The sequence below is a fragment of the Bombyx mori genome, chromosome 17 (genome assembly GCF_030269925.1).
Source record: "Bombyx mori chromosome 17, ASM3026992v2".
NCBI lineage: Eukaryota > Metazoa > Arthropoda > Insecta > Lepidoptera > Bombycidae > Bombyx > Bombyx mori.
In genome coordinates, this window is record NC_085123.1 from 7,259,307 (window position 1) to 7,276,670 (window position 17,364).

General features: G+C 34.4%; 2 protein-coding genes across 3 annotated transcripts in view; both read right to left on the minus strand.

The window, feature by feature from the left end:
- Window positions 1-5,969, minus strand: part of LOC101740363 (uncharacterized) — a 28,067-nt gene extending 22,098 nt beyond the window's left edge. For both annotated transcript variants that reach the window (XM_038016978.2, XM_012690117.4), the window contains exons 1-2: window positions 4,426-5,969; window positions 3,692-4,144 (exon numbers count right to left, since the gene is read on the minus strand). The gene's annotated coding sequence lies outside the window, so the exon portion shown is untranslated. The remainder of the gene's footprint in view (window positions 1-3,691; window positions 4,145-4,425) is intronic.
- LOC134200438 (uncharacterized) overlaps window positions 1-17,364 on the minus strand; it is a 400,183-nt gene that overhangs the window by 52,526 nt on the left and 330,293 nt on the right. The window lies entirely within an intron of this gene.

Genomic DNA, 17,364 nt, shown 5'->3' on the forward strand with positions numbered 1-17,364 from the left:
GATTAAGTACAAGATCGAGAAAGCTACCGTAGGTTTTGGATGCCAAATTACGTTTTAAGTCTCTTTTCTAGAGTTAGTATATGTTGACATAATAATATTTTACACATTTAAATGTGATTTTTTTTTATATTTTACAGCATACATTAGAATTCCCTGATATAGTTACAATAGTAAAGAATTCTTTGCAACTATTAAACTAACTGTAAAACAACAGTTTTGCCTGAAAATAAGATAACATAGCGTATTAAAGAAAAAAAAAACATATTTTCTATAACATATGATTAAGTCTTCATTATTATAATAAATTTGTTAGGCAATGCGGTCATTGCCTAACAAAACATTCAGAACTTTACATTTTCAAAATACCTAAATGTTTCTTATGTTTGCTAAGCATACACAATAATATACTGTTTAAAAACACTGCTCAACGAATTCTAAATTTACTTTATTTTGCTCATACAAAGGCACCTCCCAAAATATGTTTTAAAATATGTTAAAATAAAAAAAAAAAACTCAATTCACTTCACCTTTTTGGATTCCGATTCCTAGTGTCGGTAAATCAAGCGAATGCAGAAATTAATTGTCTCCGTTATTAAAGGTTGTGTTGTTTTACGCTAAAAATATGTCCTTTTTGGAGTGTCTATGTAGCTCAAAATATATTGTATAGTTTTTTGGTATGCAGATGTAATTAATTATGTTTAAAAAAACATGTGTTAATGAAATGTTAACGCCTTCTCTTAAACACAGCTTGGAATTAAGAGCTTAGATGCTAATGGTACCGCTTTCTTATAATCCAATGAATCCTCCTTAGAGACGCAGTCCAGAAAATACGAAGTTGTTTGTAAAAAAATAAGATGATTTTGTAATTTGCTTCATAAACTAAAACGTTGAGTTCACAACACACACAGTAATTTACAATGTATTATAAATTAGCGAGTAGTCATCGATGAAGCCATTAAAATCATTAATATTTCTTAAGTGATAAAATATCCACTATTTAACCAACCCAATTATGTAGGCATGATAAAGATGTTAATGCCCAGTATAAATGTCTGACAGTGGGCATAATCTTATAGAAAAAATTCAAGTTGAAATCAGATTGTTTTTTAAGAGTTTTCATATTTATTTATACAGATTGTTTTTAAACACGGCTTAAATGCCGTTTTTTAATTAATTAAAAACATGGCATAACAAGTAACTTCGAAGTATAATACGCACATATTATGTATTATTAACTAGTACTGTAACGGGTAGCGAGCGCGCCATAGCTTTGTGAACCACTTACTTGACAAAGTCAAGGATTTTTAAACCGCTTCAAGACCCTGTTATCCACTTGTAACTCCGGTGAACGAATGTTTTATACACTTTCTTTTCGTTCTTTGTTTAGTTATTTTCTTTATTTTATTCTTGCGTATTCGCTTTGCTAATTAAGAGACACCAATACATCCTCGCAATGTAAACATTAAAAACTAAAGGGATATAGAGATGGGCTTCGATATCTTATTATGTTAAAGAATTACAACTACAAATATAATAATCGGCTATATGTTATATTGTCCAAATATACATATTTACAAGAATAATGCCGTGGGTGGTCCACACTGCCATTGGAGGTGAGAGCCATGTTGGAGAATTTTGATTATTCAGATTTGCACCAGCTAAAATTAACATTGATGAAATATATTATTTTTGTTGAAAAAAAAATTAAGTTTGTTTACCATATGATGGGATTATAAACTGAAGTACGTAATTTAAATGTTTAAACATGCCTAAGATATGTAGGTATGCATTATGTTGATTGGAAAATTCTATGCACCGTATATGCCAAATACGAGTATTATTTTTAATTTTGATTCATACAGTCGTATTTGTAGTACTATATTTCCATAGTTTTTTTATTACATAGATGAGTAGACGAAGTCACGGCCCACCTGATGTTAAATGGTTACTGGAACCCTCAGACATTTACAACGTAAATACCGCTAGCCACCTTGACAATAGAGATCAAGATCTCAGTTTTTTTACCGTAAAACGGCTGCTCCACCCTTCAAACCGAAGTATATTACTTCTTTACGACAGAAATAGGCATGGTGATGGTGACTCAAGACATCCTACCATCAATAGTCACGCAAATTATAATCCTTCAGCGTGGAAGTCAATCGTGATCATTTTTGTAAATCCGTATTTCATTAGAAAAATTGGTACTTGCCTGCGGAATTTGACCACCGTTGGATCGCTAGACACGAATCCACCGGACGTCTTATTCTTTAGGCTACGACGACCTCTAAAAGGACTGACTGACAAATGCCTATATTAAACGATTTAATAATTTTGGTGAAATTTAAGAATGATCTGTTGATGTTATATGACTATGAAGCCTTATTAACTAAAATGAAAGTATAAGCATAAACACAATTTTGAAAATACACCTTAAAATTAAATGGGTATATTAAAAAATATCTAAAACAAATAATCTCGTAAATTGTTTTCGTATGGAAAACTGGTTGGTTTTGTTATAATGAATTCTCTTTAAATACAAATCATGCCCTCGGGAAAACAATTGAAACATATACGAGTACACTCTTGAGCTTGTGTAACGATCTTTCATATGTAATTAAATTATTATTCACAAAGCATAGAAGTATAATTAAGTTTTGTAAAACTACGCAGCGTGCTTAGGCAACGAGTAGGTAAATGAGAAAGTTCTCATCAAAGGTTGCAAGAGTAACTAACAGACTCGGGGTGTAAGAGAGTTGTTCGCCGAATTTGTGCGACGGTTATAATATTCCATTATATATATTTTGTTTAAATTGATTTTTTCCTCATATTCGTTGCTGTTGCGGTCGTAAAATCATATTTTATCTTCTCATCAAGTAGGTATCTATTGATTCTGTATTTTATAAGTCCAATACGAATTACAAAGTTAATTTTTATGACGTTTTAATGTGATCTTGTTTAATATAATAAAGTATGTTATTTAAAGCTTTGATCGATTAAAGCTAACTAATAAATGCTACGCCGTAGCTATCCAAAAACGTTTCAAAAATGTCTACTTATGTTGTAGACTTTACCGATATAATTGCTCATATCAAAAATAATTACCTATACCTTTTATCATAATCGTTAGCTGAAAACCGAGCTATTAAACACATAGTAATTGACGATTTATAACCTAATTAATCGACGTTCAAACTGTAATTTGGTTGCTGAATGAAATTTATCTTGGGACAATAACGACTGAGAATTTCCAAACAAAATGATGTTTTTGCAACTGATAACACGAAATTTACCCAACAAAAAGTTAAAAGCGAAATTTCATACCCTAATAATAAAATGTTCTCTAAGACTTGTAGTGTTTGCAACACTTCTATAATCCACAAGAATATTAAAAAGATCAATTTACAATTAAATTAGGTAAAGACAATCCTCATTATTTTACTAACCTTTAATATAGGCATTGCTTGCGTCACCAATTTCCTTAAATTACATCCATAGGACATAATATTTTCAGAAATATATCTAATCATACATATTAATAGTAGATGAACGTAAAATAATAAAAAAACGCATAAAAGCAAGTGTTAGGTATAACATAAAAGTTTTTATTGAATTTCTTACTAAAGAACTATTTTACTTACCATAAACATTACGTAAAAAAATAATTAGTAAAAAAAACATCATAATTTCATACCTTTCTAACGTTTAATTTGAACGGAGTTTTCAAATTCCATAACACTTTAATGGCATTTTCGTAAGGACATCACATTAAACAAACAAACACATTATCGCCTCAAAAAACAGATTAACACTGCAATGTGATATAGTGAAGGAAGAGAGGCAATATTAAAGTTGGATGTTGGAGCCGACCGTATAAAATTTATTGTGTCGAGGCGGCTAGCGGGTCGAGGCGAGCTAGCAGGGAACGCGCAGGCGGCGGGCGTCGGCGCCACCTGTCGCTGTCGGCGGGCCCAGTAGCGGCGTAAGGCGACAGCGGCGGCTCACTAGCGACTGAGTCCCGGTCCCGGGCACGTGGGGCTGCCGGCCTCCGCCCAGGTGCACCGGCACACTCGCGCAAGTCCCGCGCACACCCGCCCGAGCAGACGGAACTCACACAGCCATAAAGCCTAATGCATCTCGCCTGCAACTGTAAATGTAGACTTTAATTTAATAATAATAATTTGAGATTATACGTGCTTATTTAACCTCACCCAAATTTTAATTTAGTACATCTTAGCTTGTACTGAATTCATGTAAAACGATATTATATATATCTTAAACCTTACCGTAATATTTCTTCTAAGAAATGGTTGAGCTTCCTACGCTATTGTACTTCAAATGTTAACACTTATTGAAATACTTTTACTGTGGAATGCACTGAAAATTTGTCTTTTATACATTTTCATTGCTACGGTTGGCGATATTTACCTCCCACGAGACGGTGGAGCACAGGCTGGCGGTTTCGGTGGGTGCTTAACACGATTACAGCACACTTTTTGTTAAGTGGTCATCTGTTAGAGCTTTCTGTGCCGATCATATTGGCTTTGGTATTCGATAGCGATGAGTCGTAGCTGGAGATGTTTAAATTCTGGATGTCGTAGAAAGTGGCCGAGAGGACTGAGAGACAGAGATAGAAAGAGCTTCTCTTTTTCAACACCGATTCGTCGCCGGCAGAATGAAAGATTTTTCGCGGAATCCCTCGTAGCTCGACTTGAACATCGAAGGGGGCTGGGAGGGGAGAAGGAAGAAATCTGCTCGTTATAATAGTAACCAAGTGACAGAAAGCTTTCTTATTAAAAATGTTAGGGAACACAGCCGCTCTTCGTGACTACTGTTAGACGTATATTATTGTAATTGTTGTTGGCAGTAAGTATGCAGCTGTAACAAAAAAAAAGCGCTAATACTCTAAGTAATGTCAAAAATAATACGATTATTACTGACGATTATGTATTATTATTAAATTTAAATCTATTAGTAAAGCTCAACTTACAGAGACGTATCATAAATACTTACCTACTACTAAGCTTATCATTGCTAAAACTCATTAATCTTACGGTTTCTAATTTTGTTATTGCTTAGATGGGTGGACGAGCTCACGGTCCACCTTGTGTTAAGTGGATACCGGAGGCCATACACGTAAACAATGTAAATGATGCCATCCATCTTGAGACATGAGTTCTAAGTCTCAGTTTTATAGAACTTTTTTTCCTACCTATTCGCTGACAGCCTAATAATAAAAGCTATGCGCGGACGGATAGGTGAGCTCACGGGCTCAACCTGAGAGGGTTTGGTAAGACTAGTCCTAGCAACAGTAGTGTCTCGCAGAATCTACCACCGGATCGCAATTGCGACCCACTGAGAATATCCAACGAGAACCACAGTGGGTTATGTCGATGGGTTAAATTAAGGACGGTGATCGGTGCTTGAGGTACCAAAAAACACCGTTAATGGGTCGGGAGGATCCGTAATGACGTGCTTAGGGCGACTTCGACTGTTTACCATTCGGTCCGCAGGATTGGGTATAATGGATTTCTGTACTCGCGGCATATTTACAGAACATATTATAGCATATATGGAGATTCAACTGTATCTATCCATGCATGTATCTTTGAACTCACAGACGTCCATTGCTGGACGTACTCGTAGGGCTACCCCAGGTATCGCCACAACGATCAGTCCTACGCTGATTACTTACTTATATTTCGCATCTTTAGAATAGAAGTGGCTCCAATTCAGAATCCAAAATTCTTGTTTTTTTTTATTATTGTAAACTCCAAAAATGTAATTGAGCTTTCGTTGAATTTTTTTCGGATTATATTTGGATATCGGATTAGTTCGCTTGTCGAACGGTTCGACGTTCGACGGTAACCGGTGCTTGGGAGCCTATAAGCGCCAAGAGCGGATCCGGCAAGTCCTGTTTCAGGCGGCGGTGGCTGGATCGGGCATGATTTATAGTACCTGCCACACTCTGCCATACCCTGCAAACCGAAACGCATTTCTGCTTACGGTAGAAGTAGGCAGGGTGGTGGTGCTACTCGTGCTACACGCCCTACGATCATTACACGCCCTACCAACAGTTTTTAACGAAAATAAAATAGGATAAAACAAATTCATGAACTTTTATGAAAAATAAACAAATATAATAAAATTAATAATAATAAAAAATATAGTACATATCTTCGTAGCGAAAATAAGGATAACAGATATTTTGTGAATGAAACTAATGAACTATAAAAATACGTCAAGTCTGTCAAACATTTTCCCATTAAATTATTCATGAGAGCAGTGATGAGAACACGATTGCACGTGGTGAGGCACGGCGATGGACAAACACAGAGCATTTAAATTTAACATTTTTATTCTACTTTCGAATAAAATAGAGAAATGAACAGATGGACTTTAAGTATTCTTCTAACGTTTTCACTTTTGCAAAGAAGGAATAACATAGAGTAATAACATTTAAATCCACAAAAATATTATTTTGCATAATTACTAGTGATTGGTCGTCTTGTGACTTCGCATGGTTAGGAACCACCACACTGCCTGTTCGTGCAAAACAGGAATGCCTTTTGGTTTGAAGGGTGGGATAAGTATTGTTCCGGAATTACAGCGCAGTTGGTTTTAAAAAGAAAATTTTGATAAAATTCAGAAAGTATATTTTTAACGTGTCAAACAGCTCGTAACATATGCTTAATAATAATAATAATATTTTAATGTCACAGTGCTGAGTTTGTGCTGTAAAAAAAACCACAGAATATGTTCAGGCGCCTGAACAGGTATTTTATAGTACTACTGAGACTTTAATCTCATGTCTCAACGGATGCGGCGGATTTCACGTAGTGATGTCAATTGACCCTGGTAATCACTTAACTCCAAAGCTGGCTATGAGCTCGATCCTTCTAAGTAGTAAAAAAATGCTCCTTACAATAATTTTACAAACACATTGCGATCACGAACTCTGTGTTCGAGGTGCTAAACAAATCTACTATTACACCAGTAATTGGCTTATAGAACACACGATAAAAAAATATATAGAAAGAATCAACGCTAAAAATGTATCCCTAAAACCCAAATATCGGTCAAACATTAAAATTTGTCCTTTTTTAGATGATTTTACTCACTGTAGCACCTTTGTTCACTGCGAACTGCGCGTATAATTTAAACGGGATCTTTAGATATTTTCATCAAATTTTGTCATTCTGAATGCGCTTAACAAAAATCTGATTACAAATTTACGACTACGATATTTACTGATTACGCATTTCAAGCCTATTCTATTGATATTAAATTTATTTTTGATAATTGAAAGCTAGTAGTATTTAATTCTTCTGAGCAACCCATTAAATCGCTGGCGCGAAGCGTCTACGTTGTGGTCTACGTGCACCGAATAATGTTTTAGATTAGCTACGTACATTACTTTTATTATATCTCTAGTGGAAAGCAATATTATTTAAGTAGTAAGACCTGGCATAGTTACTTAAAATTGTTCAATATTATTTTTTCATTCGTATCTGATCGCATGCGTGCATTTCTAGGGAGATACGTGGTCATGAGTGTTATACCAGCGTCCAGTGTTTCTCTCAGAGCTTCTTTCTAGCAACCGCTAGAAATCTAGTGTGTGTGGCGTTGGCCTAGAATTGCACCACTCATCTCTTCCCGTGGGTATAAGAATATTAGAACAGTATAGAATATTGCAATCGTTAACCACCATTTATTAGTGTTAGGGCCTATTGTAGCCCCGTACGGGTAGATACCAAAATCCTGACTTTTACTGCCACGACTAAGTTAAGGGTTCCGATTGAAAGAATGGGACAGTAATTTGAATCACAATTTATCTCATTACACTAAGTTCCATTAAAATGCTTGTAGAATACTCATCTCTGTATACAAAAAACATTTTGTGTTCTTTACTGTATACAATAAGCTAATAAAGTAATCCATTCCAAAAGGAATTTCTTCAATTACGTTTACAACCCTTTGAATAGTAGTAGAGCTATGGGCAACAACAAACTCTACGACCGGGTATGTGTTCATACGAAGGGGTATGCAAAAGAATTTCATGATTATAAACAAACCAAAAAATAACTATATTCATATATACAATTTCACATTTACATAGATCGTAACTTTACGTTAACTTTGTAGAAACTTTATACCTTTGAATAGTTAGACAGATCTTTAGATGAAAGAAATATTAATATTTAATCGCTTAAGATCACCGCAGCTTATTTATACATGAAATTACATGAATAATTACACATTTTCCAAAGAAAAAAACATTTCGTAGGTACAAATTCTCTGGTAGTCTTTCTGTGAGTTTTTTTTTTTGGAAAATTTATATAAATATGTCTTTACTCTCGTTCTTAGAGTGGCGTGAACATAATATGTAGTCAATTTTGTTTCCACTTTTATATTGTCACTTTAGGGTGAAATGAAGAATTACGTGTTTTTGCCATTAGATTAGTTACATAATCTAGAATAGTTCGTGAAGCTAATACAAATCTTAAATTTGAAAATAAAATTGAACAATGTAATAAAAATTAGAGCATTCCCAACAATTACTTTTCAAAACTACTGAGGTATATAAAATAGCGGTCGTAAATTTTGAACGCCACGCTCTTTCTGTCTGCAGTTGGTAATAATGCTCTAAGGCTGTACTATAAAATTTTCCAAGCGTACGTAGACTTTGGCCTTTGTTAGTCGTTTAAAGCTCTTCCACGTAAGAAAAGTTAAGTACATTACTTATTTAATTCCATACAATTTTATTTCAGTCATTGTTAAATTTCATTCAGTGTGATAGGATGTCGTATTGTGAACTTGCAATGGGCCGATCATTCTGCTATTTTTGCTGAGTCTACTCTTCGTAGACTAACTCAAGCTTTTAAAAAATACAATGTGAATGCCGCCACCGACTTTAGTACTTGCGACGGTACGCAAAAACCGCTTAAGATTTGCGGCAAAAATAGGCAAGATATTGGTGGTCACTGGAAAGGTCGAGGGCAAGCGACCAAGAGGCAGGAACCCGACCCATTGGACGGACCAGATTCGTGCAGCCCTTCATACCACAGTGCACGATGCTCTGCACTCAGCTGCAGATAGGAACAGACGGCGGTGCATTATAAAAAACAAACTGTTTCAAGGCCATGACCACGACCCTCAGTAATGAGAAAACCGACGCAAGGAGGAGGACCCTTACAGTAGACATGCTGCTATTGAGCTATACTCCTAGCAATGGCAAAGTCTTTAGGGGAGAGTAACCTGCCATACAGGCCTTATTCGTGTGCCATAGATGTCAATAATAATCTTAAAACTACGTCAAAATTATTAATTTATATATTGTAAGAAACTGACGAATTTAATTGATTAGGTAACTACTGTCAAAGTAAAAAAATCTACTTATATAGAAAGATACAAAAAAATATCAATCTTACTAAGATTACTTTTATGATTTCCACACTAATAACAGATATTTTCTAGGAAATAAATGAGAAAGGATAATAAGGTTGATTATTACGAATACGGATATAACTTGCGAACGCAAGGGCCCTGAATGTTCTGATTAATAATCTGATGAATTTTACGATATAAGATTCTCTTGCCGGCTATTTTTGCGTCAAATAACTCATATATCATATAACATGGTAGTACATTCCCAAAACAATAGTTTTGACTATTACATTTGCTCGCGGAACTATGTTTTTTGAAAATACGCACTTTGATTCCAAAAACCAACGTTTGAAATTCTGTTACCATAACAAAATAAAGTAAATGTTTGCTAAACTATAGCCGGTACCGAAATGTAAATAGCTACGAGAATATTGATCAGCTATGACTTACGCCATCCAAATTCGGAGAGCGTTGCTGAATTCCTTATTTATAAGTTCTGTAATAGTTATTTATACAAATTGTAGGAAGAAAATTATTATAGTACATACATTGTAATATGTTAGTCTGTTCACGTATTATATTATTATCATGTGATTGTTTACTGTTGCATATAGTTTCTTTATTAAATATAATTTTACATTTTTTAGGTAGAAGAGTAACTATATTTAGTGTTAGGTTAGTTTTAGAAACTTTGTTCTTAGCGTTAGTCAGAAACTAAGCTGTGCCTCTAAAATTACTGATCACCATGTGCGCCAGTAATCACTGTCCATCAAGTAGGCCATTAGTTTGTGATGGATGGCGGTAATTTCTTTTTGTTTTAGTAGTCATGCAAATTTATTTTATTATCTTCAAAGTATGCTCCTTCGGAAACGATACACTTACACCAACGAATAATTGAATCATCAAAACATTTTTAAACGCTTTTTCCGGAACTGTGATCAGTTTTCGTTCGTTCCACGAAATAGTAAGTGAGGTGATTGCTCGATGGTATTTGTTGAGTTTTTGGTCAAAAATGGGACGGAATTGATTCGTTTTAGCTTCACCAACTCTTATGCGATTGATATTTTCGAGAAAGTTCAGGTCTTCTGGGCTTTTTTAAAAAGGTAGGAATCTTCACTTTTGCGGACTTTGATTGCCTACCAGAGCGAAGAAAATCTTCCATCATATTCCGACCGCTTTTAAACGCTATTTACCACTCATAAGCACATATTTATGATTTGAAATTGAAGACAAAATCTTTGTTCGAGGTTTATGTTCATTATAAAATTTCATAATACACATTAGATATGATACAACTAAAATCGCACTGTATTTAATTTAAATATCAAATGCTACTCAAACTCAACGTCAAAATTGGAAAAACTTGTGCCAAATTTAATAACCAAAAAAAATTGTTTTGAACCATAAACAGATTTATTTCCCGATGCATTCCCGAAAAATGTTGACTAAAAAAGTTATGATCTCTGAAAGTTACAATTTTCATTTTTGAAACTTTTAAGGATGATACATTCTATGCCTGTACAAGAACACATCACTAATAACATTTTTTTTAATTAATTTAAAAACCTCATGATTGTTTGCTATTAACTGGACATCAGTCTTATTCAATTCTTTTAGTTTTTTTTACACTATTCTATAGTAATTTATCCTTCCAAAGATTAAGCTTATTAGCTAAACCCGTCAAGCGCTTTGTCGGATATTAATAACAATTTTTCAAAAGTTCATCACAAGTTCTTTCACAAGTTCCTAGTTACTTTTTTCAAATTAAAATTTCGGGCAAAACTCTAATATTTATTCTAAAACCAAATTTTCATATATCTGCATAATATGAACTCTGGCATAGTCGCATTGCTCAATCCGAGAACACCAGGCGTCTCTATTTAGTTTCTGAAACATGCAGAACTTTAATTTAAATCAAGAATCATATTGAAAAATGATCTATTCTTACAGGGTAAATTTTCATTCATATTATCCCATTTCCAACAAAAAAGAGGTTGTTTGTAGTAGCTTTTCCCGTACCTAGTTATTTTTTTCAGACAGCGACATCTTGGGACATAATTGTGAGCGGAGATTAACGATCCGAAAAATGTAAGGAGCTTGATTTATTTACACCATTCGTCATCATTAGGGTATTTTTATATTCTACACCTCCAAGCTGTTAATAGCGCGGGGATCGACACTTTTCTTAAGGTTTTGTGAAGCGATTCATTTAGGTCTTTGTCTATGTAAAAGCTAGATTTGTTTTACGAGTCTTTTGCAATTTAAATGAGATTGGCTTAATGTTTACAAGTAAAAATTCTAAAATAAATTTATTGAAGATTTACTTTAATATCATAATTAGAATAAAAGAAGATATTTGCTTTAGTTCACAAGAACAATAGTGTTCATTGAATATGTATTTGGACGTCGCGATGGTACTCAACATTGTAATGAGGTGTTCACAAAAACGATGCCAACTTGCACCCACACTCTAGCACTTAAGCATAATTTAGTATGAGAGCTGTCGCTTAACTTACATGAATTTATTATAGTAGAATTTCGAAGCGTTAAATTAAAACTCACAATTTAGATATGATAAGAGACAATAATTTATAAAATGACATACCATGCCGGAATTTTCATTTAATTCTACAACTACATAACTGCAACTACTAAGTGAAGCCTGTTATCGAAAAAATCTTTGTAGAAACAAAACACGAATCTAACATAAAATTCAGGCCATTCCAATTAAACAAAATTGAAATAAATTATATAACAATAGTACTCATAACTATTACTATTTGCTCTAAATTTTACAATAATTACAAACTATTTAATTTACAAAAATGTGATATTTTTGTTTAAAATGCTTTCAAAAGTCTTGGAAACAAAATCAGCTATGCAAAACAGTTTTCGGCCCTTATATTAATGATAAAATGTAAATACCATAACTACTTATTATTACTAATTTATTTATCTCGATGACTTAAATATTGTATTATAGTTTGACGAAAAAGCCAGCTTGAATTATTAACGACGTTTTTGCTACTGCGTATCTTAATAAAAAGTTTGAAATCTCTATTACCCCTCTCGGCTACTACCTTCAATTTATGCGATTACAATCAATAGCCTGCCAAAGTCACCAAATTAAACCATTTAGGTTTAAAATTTTGTTTTGTTTTAAAACGATTAATGACAAAATGAAATATATAAAAATATTAGTTTAAATTTAAAAGAAAACTTTTATTTCACAAATCCATTAGTAATAATGATCTTCTCGTCGATAGGCATCTGAAGATGTGGACTATGTTATGTATCTTCTATATATATATAAAAATGAGAGATATAAAAATGAGAGAAGGTTTAAAGGGTAAATAAATATGAAAATGCTCGGAATTAAATAAAAATAACAATTAAAAACAAAATTGTTGATGTGTCCCCCGTCAGACGAATTCCTTTTGCTTGTTTTAAGCTACTTTTAAGTTTATTTTATACAAAAGTTTAGGTCTTTTATTTATCGATTGAGGCACTACAAAGTCCGCCGGGTCAGCTAGTAATTTAATTAAATGTATCCCATTCTCTTAATTTTGTATTTCATTTTCCTCTAACAAAATTTTTGTTCATTCTTGGCCTATTTATTGTTCGAAGCGAAGCTGGGAGCCATATTTTATCATTCTGCGATTGTTGTTATCATGGTATAGCTGGTTGTTGACCAAATTCTATAATAAAATTATATAACAGCCCCACAACCATAGCTTGTCACGTTTTCTGTATAGGTATTAACAGTTTTTGATACGAAAACAACGTTTCTTGAAAAAACGAACAAAAAGACTATAAGATATCTTACTTCTAATTACTGTGGGTCGAAAATGTGACTTTTTTAAGTAAAAACTCTCAGTTAATTAATACGACTTCCTGTTTATTTATTAAATTACCGACAATTGACACCGAAGTGAATCACGTTTATCGTTAAATGAACCAAAATTTGTCGCAAAAACGTTTATCAATATGGATTTCGGTAAGCTATGTCAGTGCAGCATCGCAAAATTAAAATTCAATGTATTTTTTGTTCACACCAGAACCAATTGAATTTCTGTCTGAATATCGAACATATTCGACATCTGAATAATTACTTGTCAGCCCAAGTGAGTGCACAATACCAACAGGATTTCACTATCGGTAGGGATTTGCGATCAACAATGTGCGTTCATTAATGATTTTTGGAACGAAGTTCCTTGTCGCGCGTTGTGAAAGGGGGCTAGACGGAAAAAATTCTTACGAAAAGTTGTCACGACACTTTTTAGATCCGTCATTCTGACCAATCAACGTGTAGGCGCTTATCGCGTGACATTGCTCGTATCCGATTGGTCCGCGTAATGAGTACAGTTTCTCGAGATAGCGTTTCAACAATAGTAATTTAGTTCATAGTATTGTTTTTTTCTTCTTCATAATGCCGAAATTTATTATTATAACTTAAAAAAAATTTACAATTCCTTCACTAATTAATCGAAAGGAACTTCGTTCCATCCGGGTGTCCCTTGACACCTCTGAAGTTTTTTTTAAGTCTTAGATGTGTGGACGAGTTTACGGCCAACCAGGTATTAAGTGATCACCGGAGACCATAGATATCAATCACGTTTATGCCGTCGCCTATCTTAAGACATGAGTTCTAAGTTTCAGTTTTTACAGTACAACGACTGCCCACCATTCAAAACGAAAACCATTATTTAGGTACTACTTCTCGGTAGAAATAGGAGATGTGAATTATTATTTAGTTTAATTTTCAAAGATTATCCTGTGTGTGCGAGTATTGTTAAGTTATGTAAGACAATAATATTATTTAATATTAAATCATATTGTGTTATTGTTATTATTAGTATTAGTATTGTTATTTCGAGAAAATTAGATGTACAAATTTACAATTAAATTAAAGTAAATGTAACATAATAAAATAATAAAGCCTAATTCATGCTGTTTTTAGTGCTGTTTATAATTCAACACAAAACAGCAATCAAATGACGCCTGAAGAATGACCCTCCGCTCTTATACGAATCTGTCACCTTCTGCCTAAGTTGCCGATTTTAACAATACATACTTATTAAAACGAGAGATATTTACTTCGGAAAATTTACTAATATCACGTGGAAAAGAAAATAATAAAGATCCGCTTTTAAGGGTAGGAGATCCGTTATGTAATGTTTGAAACACGACCTCGTGTTTCAAAGTCGGTGGAGACATTTAGGTCTTAATGTCTATGGGCTTCAATAACTACTTACAATATTTGGGCCATTAGCTCGTCGATCGATCTATGCAATAAAGCAAAGACTTTCTTTGATACATAGCTAGTAGAAATTCAAAGAGTTTTCTAGTATTCAGAATATTAAAAATTGGTTTAGACATATTACAGTGATATGTAGTATCGAGCTTGCAACATTTTTGTCACACATTTTCCGATACTGGAATCGTGCCAACATTCTGTAGGCAAATAAAGCTTTCATAAAACCACAAATACGATAAATAGATTTTGTATTTCTTATACGCTGTGATACGTGTGAGAAATGCAAGATTATCTGGAGAAGCGAAGCACGCTACCTTAACTGATTAAAAAATTAGTGACTTAAGATTAATATCTGTGCTAAACTTTCTTGTTCATGATCACATGATCAATATGAACTACGGATTGATTAACTGTGTTTTTCCAATGCATTAATCCCAGAATGTGTGTCAAGATGTGTGCTAAATGTGAGAATAGGGTCATTACGATTTAAATTAAATGTTCGTTAGGATAGGTTACCGTCACTCTAGCGCGCTGGCACCAGGAGGACGGGACGACGCGTCGGCAACTGCGGACTGCGATGCGGTCCGCATTTTCGTCGTCGCTGTCGTCGCCGAACATACTGTGGAAGAGCAACCCGGTCGGCGGTGTATCGCGTTCCGACCCGGCAGGCTGGTTCTGGCCCAGCGGGGTATCCCGGAACACCAGCAGCATCGCCCGGGCGGCCTGGTAGGGCCGCCGTACCGCGGAGACCGACGTCGTTGGTCGTCGACTATTGCCTCGACGACCCGTCGGTCGGGCGTCCCTGGGGTGACGCCGCGTGTCTGGTTGTAGTGTTGACCGCGGGAACCCCCCTACTCTGACCGGGTTCTGACCCCGGACGGAGATCGGACGTCGGGTATAAGAGTGCAGGGGAGTCGTTTAGTGGGTGGGCCCTAAAATCCTTGGGCCCGCGATCTGCTCTCAACACCTGCAGATCGTTGAGTCTCACATACCCCGCGCGCCCCTTATGCGCGGGGACCTCGTAGGAGGTTCGGCCCCCAGCCCGGAAAAAAAAAGTATTAGTTGTGCATAAATTACAAAAAAAAAATATTTGAAATTAACAGACATTTGTAAAATATAACCAAACCTACTTAATACCAAATCCATACTTGTCTTGATAATTTTTTTTTTGGTTAGGTATGTCGACGAGCTCACGGCCCACCTCAACCACGGGCCTCACCACGGCTCACTGTCACCTAACATCAACAACATAAATGCCGCCGACAAAACTTTAGAGTCTCCGTTTTTGTAGTTTAACGGCTGCTCTACCCTCCAAACCGAAACGCATTACTGTTTCGCGGCAGAAATGGGCAGGGTGGTAGTACCTACTACTATACGTCATAAAACATACCAGTAATTAGCATTAGCAATAACGTATCTGTAGTATAAAAACGGAAAATTAAAAATTTTTGCAGTGTTAATTTTTACTACCTGATGTATGATGTGTTAAGTATGTAATTTCATTATAAAAATTGATGTCTGACTGCAGGATTTAAACACCAGCACAGTCGCATTGTTCGATACAAATGCACCGGTGTCTTATCCTTTAGGCCAATTATTGACATAATATAATCTGTGGTAATATATAACTTAACATACTTTTACCTTATATAAACTTAACGTATTGTATCTGAAATACTCTTAACACTTAGCTCAGATGACAAATTTCAACAACAACTTACATATAAATCGGAATAATAAATGATGTTGATGCCCTTACCTTCCAATTGAAGTTCCTTCCTCCTAAGTCTGCTCTATATCATTTTAAGGGCTACTTGTTGCTGAGACTCGGTGGTATACATTATAATTATCACTTTGATGCCAGTTAACGCAATTAAGACAACAGCGTGTAAGATTAAATGGATAACCGCTCGTAGAGGGTACAATCTCAACACCACTGAGAAGAAACTAATTAATCACAATCAAAGTAATACCATTAATCCTTCTGTTATTATAACCTGCAGGTATTATAGTGTGTGAAAGTTAGAATGTGTTAAAAGTGGCAAGATATCAAATATAAATAGTTAAAGTTTTACTGACTTAGAAATATTTGCTTTTGTCGGCCCACGATCACGGCTTACTTATTGTTAAGCGGTTACTGGCCCATAAGCATCGTTTTTCATTTTAAAGATGGCTATTCTAATTTTCAAATTCAAATGCAAAACTACTTTGCGGTAGATGTTAAATGAACGGTGGTACAGACTCAGACAGATTATTTCTTTACACTAGTGCCATGAATGGTTTTAATTGATACCAATAGGCTGAATGAAGATTAATATAATACTAACAGTGTTACTTAAACTATGCCTTTAGGTTATTTTAACATAAAATTAAAACACTCATAGCTTATTCCTGAACATGTATCTGAACATATTATTATCGGTTTGCTATATTTCGTTATTTCTTATTTCAAAAACCAATTGTCAATTGTGGATATAGAATATTTATATATACCTAACTATTTTCATTTTTTCATAATTTGGTATCTATGCAGAGTACAGGACCACATTTCAATGGAATCACTGTGGGCTTATCCCACATTCCATGCACACACATTTACTCTTTACAATATAATATTTATATAATATATTTATTTAATATAATTATTAATACACATAGAGTATACATTCACACATATAACATATCTATTAATATATTATTACTACATTATATATAAAACAGAC